At 46.2% G+C, this 8,486-nt stretch overlaps 1 long non-coding RNA gene across 2 annotated transcripts; it reads right to left on the bottom strand.

Moving 5' to 3' along the window:
• Positions 1-682: 682 nt before the first annotated feature.
• On the bottom strand, positions 683-3,140 carry LOC108348828 (uncharacterized). Of its 2 annotated transcripts, XR_001842163.3 has the most exons (3): positions 2,286-3,140; positions 1,089-1,445; positions 683-830 (listed from the first exon to the last, which is right to left on the bottom strand). It is a non-coding gene; the product is annotated as an uncharacterized LOC108348828 (long non-coding RNA). The 2 variants fall into 2 exon arrangements; XR_005496159.2 differs by having other exon boundaries at positions 1,089-3,140.
• Between the last annotated feature and the right edge of the window lie 5,346 nt (positions 3,141-8,486).

The raw sequence follows: 8,486 nt of genomic DNA, 5'->3' as shown, positions 1-8,486 counted from the left end.
TTCTTCCTTCCTTCCTCCCCTCCCTTCCTCCCTCCCTCTATTCCTCCTTCCCTCTCTCCTTCCTTCCTTCTTTCCTTCCTTCTTTCTTTTTTCTTTCTTCCTTCCTTCCTTCCTTCCTTCCTTCCTTTCTACCTGTGATTTGATGTTTACATTCAGACAACAGGCAATCAGGACACCCTGTCCCCTCTTAGACAAATAAGCAACACGTGAACAACTGTGGGTTGTCAACCACTGGGATCTGTAGTCATACCGATGGGAATAGGACAGCAGTTAGGCCAAACTCCGTGCTCGTCTGGAGACCCCATAAGTATCTTCTGTCATTATCTGGAAGTGCGTAAAGGCAGATGTACCCGCTCCATGTGGAGGGTACCTAGCAGGGGCCTGGAGCAGGTAGGGTCACAGAGAAGAGGGAAGAAAGAGGCAGAGAGAAGGAGTGAAGGAGGACAAGCAAACAAACGGAGAACCAGCACCCCGGGGGGCAGCAGCCATGCCCACACTGCCTTCCCCGCTTTTGCTGAAGATGCTGTCTGCTCCATCCTGCCTCTGGGATGAGCACGGAAGTGTCTCTTCTATCTCTTGCTAGCCCAAGAATCATCTAAACTCTAGGTTCGAGCGAAACTAAAATTGAAAAGATGTCGGCGCCCGCACCAACACAGCTCTGACCAAAAGAAAACCCATAGAACATAGTTATAAACATCTTGATAAACCGCAGATATAAAAATATTAATATGAGTGAGGCAGCAGGGTTGTGGAACGCATTCGCAAGTGGAGCCACTTGCTTGAGCTTGCTTCTCTGGAGGTCCCCAGGTTGGAGAGAGCAACGGCTGCACCTGTAGAGATAAATTAGGGTAGAGGATCGCCGGCAGGGCAAACACAGGGCCTTCGTAGAACTCCGTCTGACCCTTCATGAAGTCTTTAACACCCCCACCCCCATGACTTGACTGGAACAGTCTATGTAATAAGCTTTGGTGAGGGGAAGGGCACTTCAGAAGCGCCAAGGATGGAGAGTCTTGAAAGTCTATCCTCACCAATCGTGTGAACATTCCCAGCAGGAAATACCCTTCCCATCGGTGGGCGAGGAGACTTACCGCAAGTCACAGAGTAGCTACATCCCAGTACTACTTCCCATAACCATCCCCTAACAGTAGAGCGGCTGCTACTCCATGTGGTTCAGGACGAGTTCTGAGGGCTCCGTGACCACAGAGGCCTCTGGATAGACGTCCACCCATCCAGGGCCTTTGGTCTTTGCAGCCACAAGCACATGTAACAGGGTGGGTCCCCGGGGGTTCTGAGGATCACGCAGCCATCTGCCCAGCACATGTCTTCTCCCCGGAGTTGGCAGAGACCGTGAACCCTTTGCTGGGCTTTTATGTTGAGGAAGGGAGAGAAAGAAGTGAAACTCTGTACACGTTTGATGTTATTGGGCTTGTCATCCGCATGGGTTCCTTAAAAGCATAGAACAGGATAACTGAGTAAATACCAGTATGCTGAAAGCTAAACTAATAACCGAACATATCCGCTAATTTTTTTTAAGGTATTTGCAGTGAAAACATAATTGTAATTGAAAACACCCCCGATGAAGAGGGAAAAATGATTTTATGCCCCAAGCCAAACACACACACACACACACACAGAAATAATCAGCTCAACGTTTCCTTGTCTCTGAACATCTGGCTTATAGCACACAAGAAAGCGAATTTGGATTAACCTAAAAATTAAGTGTGTGTCATATACAAACCATTGATTAAACTGTATTAAAACCTGTAGACCTTGCGGAAAATTTTAATATTCTCCATCGTGCCCAGGTCTTATTAGACTATAAGGAGTGTGAGCGGCCGTTTATCTGAATCCCATATCAAGAAATCGAAGCAAGTCTGCGATTTGCATCTTACCGCTTGCTTGCTCCATCCACCTTGTAAGGAGGGCAAGCCGTGGATGTTTGAGGTGGGAGAGGGCCTCAGATCCTCATGCTTGAAGAGAATCACTACCTAGATTTACACTCTAACTTTTTCTTTTCCTTTAGAGAGGATCCACTCTGGAAATACTCTGCGATATTATCAAAACCCTGAAAACAAGGCTCAACCACAAGCACAGGAGAGAATCAATTCCAGGTTTCAATGCTCCACCTCCTGCCCAGAGTCTCCCTGCACTCAGGACCACAGCCAGCCCCAAATTCCCGAAACCCAGGACCATAGCCAGCCTAGAGTCTCCCTGGTCTACAGCCAACAGCAATCCGAAAGCCGGCAGCTCCTCACTTTCCCAGAGCCCATGGGAGGAGTGCACACCTGACTTGCCCACGCACGCAGGCTCTCACATCACTCTGAAGGGACTTAGAGCACAGAATAAGGGCAGGGATGCTCAGGAGAGGCCGTCAAGGTGACTAGAAGATGGTGGAGCTCCATTCTGGAAAGTGAACTGTAGAGTTTAGGAAACAAGGTGCATTCTGGGAAACAGGGTGCATTCTGGGAAACAGAGTGCATTCTGGCAAAGCTGAGGGAGAGGCCATTCAAATTCAGATTCTATCCCAGCCACAGAGAACTTGGCCTCACCCTTCCCACCAAGAATAAGAGTGTGACATCTTCCATGTTATTCCCCCCTGATCCGATATGAGGTTAGTTTACGACTTTGAGGAGTGTATTTTGTCCGTGTTTTGGTGTTTTGAGTCAGTTGGTTGTTTTCTTCTCTGCCAAGGTGGGGCGGAGTGGACCGACAAAGGGCTTTCTTGACAGTTCTAGTGCTGGACTACATACTCTGTCCTTCACTGTGCAGTCCAGGCTGGCTTTGAACTTGTCACCCTCTTACCTCGTAGTGCTGGGATAAAAGCATGTCAGGTCATTCCAACCATTACTTATAATAGTCACGGCTCTCAGAATTACAAAGAATAAAAAGTCGGCATAAGCCATCGATCTTCTATTAACTACGCACTCCTGGGAACCGTGCGCTAAGGTCCATCTACCTGGGCCTGAGGATAGAATGAGCTTCAGTCCAGACAGAACACTTTGGTTGTTTTGTGGCAGAAGCTCCACCCTTATCGTGTTGTTCTCTGACAAGGTCAGAGGGATGAAAACAGAAGACATTTAATTTTTTTTTAATTCCAGAAAATTTGCCAGATGTACATAAATAATCAATCGGAGATCACTTTAGCGAAAGACAAGTGTTCAAATGATGGAGAGAAGCATTCACCTAGACTTGTCTGCAGTCTTTAAATCATTCTCCCCGCCATCCCTCTTGCTGACATGCAGAGATGATTTTAATTAAGGGCCCTTGACAAGGCACCATAGTCATTTAAAATTACTAGCTCAGGAAAATCTTTATAAAGATGGTTTTAAAGAGTTCAGAAGTCCCCCTAGTTCCCTGTATCAAGAGGGTGCACTATAAAATTGTAAATGAGCGCTCGCAGCCGTGCGGTGATAAAGTGCTGTTGTTTTTCTGGTTTGACGTTTCATGGATTCCAAGTGGGCCTCGCTCACTGGCATAACATAAATCACGGGGCAGACCTGGACATTGTAAAACTCAAATACAGGCACATTTTTTTGAGGCTGTGAAGTTAACAGTCACCAGTAAGTATTCTAATGGTATGAGTTATTGCAAACATCATAATTAGGGTTCAAAATAGTAATGTTTACAGTAGAGGAGTACCAAAATCTAATTGCCAGCCTCATTATAATAGCTATGAATTAATAGATCAACGGGGATCTCGATGACTATTTTAATGGGGAAACAAAGCATCTTTTGTGCTCAAACAATGGGTCTGAAAGCACAATCAGTGCTCTTTCATCAGAGAAATTCTTTTTGTTGTGAGCTGATGAGAGCACTCCCAGCTTAACACTACCAATCCAGTCTCCCCACAGAGCCTTCAGTACCCCACAGCCTTAACCATGTCTGTCTGTCTGTCCCACCTTCTTCCCAAGAGAAGTAAGCACCCTGAAGGCAGGAACTTTTAGGAAGAGTTAAAGTCCAAGTTTTCTCAAATGTACCAGTATCAGCAAGCACATTGGTTTCACTGGTTGAAGGGAAGGATTTGAACTAGAGTACAGGGCTGGGGGTGTGGCTCAGTGGGTAGACTGTTCTATACAGCCTGGGTGGGGGTGTGCCCCATAATCTTAGCACTCCGGAGGGAGAAGCGAGAGAGGTAGAAGTTCAAGGTTATCCTCAGTATAACCTTGTGTGTTCGAGGCCAGCCTGGGGTACTTGAGATGCTATCTCAGAGACCACAGACAAGGATAGTGATGCAGTGAGAAGAGGCACCACAGGACCAGTTCCCAGATGGAGCTTGCACAAAGCAAATCCACAGAGAGGACAAACTGGTCTATGGGTTGGAAGTGCACGTGCTGCTACCTGATTAATGGATCATGGCTGGAGCTCCTTAGGAAAAATTTTTTTCTCCCTTTTTTTAAATTTTATTTTTTCTTTTATTGTTTATCTTTTAATTTACATTTTAAATGTTATCCCCTTTCCTGGTTTCCCCTCCTGAAACCTGTTATCCCATCCCCCTACCCCCTGCTTCTATGAGGGTGTTCTTCCACCCACCCACTCCTGCCTCCCATGTCCCCGCCCTGGCATTTCCCTACACTGGGGCATTGAGCCTTCACAGGACCAAGGGCCTCTCCTTCCATTGATTCGGCTGGAGCCATGGGTCCCTCCATGTGTACTCATTGTTTGGTGGTTTAGTTCCTGGGAGCTCTGGAGGATCTGTTCTGTTGATATTGTTGTTCTTCCTATGGGGTTGCAAACCCCTTCAGCTCCTTCAGTCCTTTCTCTAACTCCTCCATTGGGAACTTCATGCTCAGTTCAGTGGTTGGCTGCAAGCATCTCCCTCTGTATTTGTCAGGCTCTGGCAGATATATTGAAATCACATTTATAAGATAACACGGATTTGAACACCATCGAATCGTCTGATTCGAATGCAGAATTTTCTGTAAGAGAGTGAGTGGCCCTTCCCAGACTACGCATGGGCCTTCTTTATCAATAAGCCATTTAAAGTGCTGGGAACATCACAAACAAACAAACAAACAAACAAACAAGAAACTTCTAAAAAACACAGCTCATCTTCACTCTTTCAGATGAACCAAGGGACCATAACCTTTTGTTGTATTTAATGTCACGTGGATTGTTTAAAACTTTGCTAACTTTCTTCCACTGGAGGTCAGATGAGGTCTCATTCTGCTACCCAAGCTGAATTTAAACTTACATGAATCTTCCTGCCTCCTAGTGCTGGGATTACGGACATGAGTCATCACAACAAGTTTAATTTACTATTTCTTAGGAAAAACATTTAAGTGGTTGTTAAATCAATCATAAAACCTGAAAATTCTCTTTGTGGGGAAAGAAAAAAAGGAAACCATGTGAATTTTTATGTAAGTGACCTTTTGGAGAGGCCTGGAGAGGAGTTGGTGAGGATTTCTGCAGCCTGGGTCCTCTGACTCAGCAAAACACCAGGGAGAGAGCAGAGCAGATCTGGAGGTCACTGTGCATGGAGGGAGGAGCCTTCCCTTCAAGGATTAGCTGGCTGCCTGGGGAGCCTGCTCAGTAGCTGAGTGCTTGCCTAACAGGTCTGGCAACCTAAAATGGATGCTCAGAACTGACATAAAACAAAGCAGGAGTGGCAACCTGAGCTGGAGACATTAGCACAGAGACATAGAAAAACACCTGGAGGCTTACTGACCAGCCAACCTACCTTACTTGGCTTGCTCCTGGTCAGTGATAGACCCTGCCTCAAAATACACGGTGAACTGTACCTGGATTGTCCTCGAAGATTGTCCTCTGACCTCCACAGCGTATGAACACACGTGACCATGCATGAGTACACCAACACACATACATGCAGACGGGTGCATGAACACGTATATAAAAGATACAAATGGGGAAAGCCCATACTCAAGGGGTTCAAGAGAACCAGGGAGACCGCAGCAGGGTTCTGTCCTCAGCTCCAACCACACATCATGTGCAGAGCCCCTGCTAGGCTGCACGTGGTTGTTACTTAAACAATTAGGTCATAGCGAAGACCAGCCTCGCCAAGTTCCCCCTTCAAATCAAAGCTGTTTATACCACAAAAAGCATAAACAAGCAGAAGGCCAAGAGCCCATCTAATGTGGTGAACGCCCCGCCCCCTTCATTCTCACTGGTACTTTTAAGGAGTCTACTCAGAAACTCAGCCTGAGAACGAAGCACCCGATAAACCAGCATGGTTAATATGGAGAGGAATTAAAAAAGCAAGATGTGTTGTGCAGCCTCTTGACCTCTTTGTGGCGGCTACCCCACAGGACTTTTGTTGTTTTCTGTAAGCAGACTTGCCTGCAGATTCTTCGGGCTTTTTCACGGGTGTTCCGCCATTAGGCTCTTTGCAAGTGCCCATGTTCTCTTTCTTGCTTAGCGTCCCTGTCTCTTCTCTTCACAATACTCAGATTTCATGGATGCATTCTTAAGAGCATGAACTGCGCTGCCTACTTTATTTCAGAGCTTGCGGCCCCTACTCTGCCTTTCTGTGCCATTTCCAGTCCCCTTTATTGCTCAGAGAATCATAAAGTTTGAGAGCTCACGGGAAACCTGTGATATTGCATCCAGTTCCTCATTTCACAGATACCTCTCAAGCCCTCACCTGCCCACAGTCCCATGGCGCCATAGCTGCTGAGGGGCAGTGGGGGACCTGAGTTAGGACACTCTCCTCCATCCACTTCAGCCCTGAAGAGTGGGCAGACTGTCTCAGAGCATCCCCTTAGTACCCAGGCACAGCTCAGCACTAGCCACTGTGTGAGTACACGTGAGCTATCTTTTCCTTCTCCCTATTAAAAGGTAGGAGGAAATAAAAGGTCTCCAGGACTCAGAAGTGCCATTAATGACACCAATAGAAGCAAACGCAAAGCTATTTGATGCCTACTGGAGGCTGCGCGGCTCTGATGTGATTCCTCTGCTTGCCTTTGGGCAAACACACTGCTAATGTCCTCCTAATTCTGGCAGGCATTCTGCATAGTCCTATGGGGAGCAATATGCTGAATTTTAGCTTTGCAGTGAATTCCTCCAAATATGGTTTAGTGGCAAAGGAAATTCTTACTGTTTTGAAAATGAGAGAGAAGTATATTGGAAAAAAAAAAAAAAAGCTCGGAAACAAAAGATTCTCTCCTTGTGGTCCTGTGTTTGTCTGTAGGGTGGAGTCTTTTTTTACATTGTTCTTTTATTAGTGTTTAACTAATTTCAATAAATAAGAAGGGTGATATAGGACATATCTAGGGACAAAGATTGACCAGTGTCTCTGTGATCCAAGGGACAATGGACCATACTCACACCTTATATCTCTTTGTTCATGGCATATGACAGCCATCTAAGTGACAGCTACCTCAGAACCTTTCAGAGTTACCAGAGGTCACCCACGCATACAAGTGTCAATATGTCTTAGTGGGTCCATTGACTGTATTTCCTCCATGGTTTGGTGTGCTATTATTTGGGTGGCTAGACCTTTAGTCTACAGTCTACTCAACACAAAAGTGCCGGTGATAAACTTACACAACACAGAGCAAGGGCAGCCTTCACTCCAAGGGATAGCTGTGAGGTTTGGAAAGTGAAGGTGTGAGCATATACTCAAACTTCAGACTCTGTTACTTTCAAGGTTGTTAACTTTGAACATAAAATACCAACAGAATATTCCCACCTGCTCCCAGAAAGCTGGATCTGTACACAAATATGTAGTATCATCAATGATGGGAACCCAAATAATAATTCATACAACATAATAAAGATCTCTACTCCCTTACTGAGAATGACCCACATAGCCGAGTGTGGTAGGATTCCCCTTTAATTCTAGCCCTTGGGAGACAGAGGTAGGCAGATGTCTGTGAGTTTAAGACCATCCTGGTCTACATAGTGAGTTCCAGGGCAGCCAGGACTAACTACATAAAGAGAATCTGTCTCAAAAACCAACCAAACCAAAAAAAAAAAAAAAAAAAAAAAAAAGAAAAAAACTAAATCAAGACAAAACAGCATGACCAATAGCTACTATTTGAAAGAACAATAGCATTTGTCTGGGGTACTATTGGAAACTGGAGAGAGCACGCTTCATGACAACTTCTAAAGGCTAGATGAGGTTGCCAGATGACCGGAGACCAGGGTTCAGGAGATGGACTTGGCTTCTCTAATGAATCTCTGGGCATAAGCTTAAAGTCCTGCTCTTTTGCCTGAGCGGGCCATGTCAGGCCCCGATCATCTGCCTCGTGTCCTGGTTGGAATAAGAGTTGGTTTGCTCTTGGCACCTGTGCGGTAAAGCACTTCAGATCTGGCTTCACGTTCATGGGAACCTTGTCCCTGTCCTCAGGCAAACCTCACCCCACTCCATGGAGAGGGAGAGAGGGAGAGGGAGGGAGGGAGAGAGAGAGGAGGGGAGGGAGGGAGAGAGAGAGAGAGAAAGAGAGAGAGAGGGAGAGAGGGAGAGGGGAGGAGAGAGAGGGAGAGAGAGAGGGGGAGGGAGGGAGGGAGGGAGGGAGAGAGAGAGAGAG

This window comes from Rattus norvegicus, chromosome 18 (genome assembly GCF_036323735.1).
Source record: "Rattus norvegicus strain BN/NHsdMcwi chromosome 18, GRCr8, whole genome shotgun sequence".
Classification (NCBI taxonomy): domain Eukaryota; kingdom Metazoa; phylum Chordata; class Mammalia; order Rodentia; family Muridae; genus Rattus; species Rattus norvegicus.
Note: the sequence above shows the minus strand (reverse complement) of the source record. Positions and strands in the feature narration are given on the sequence as shown.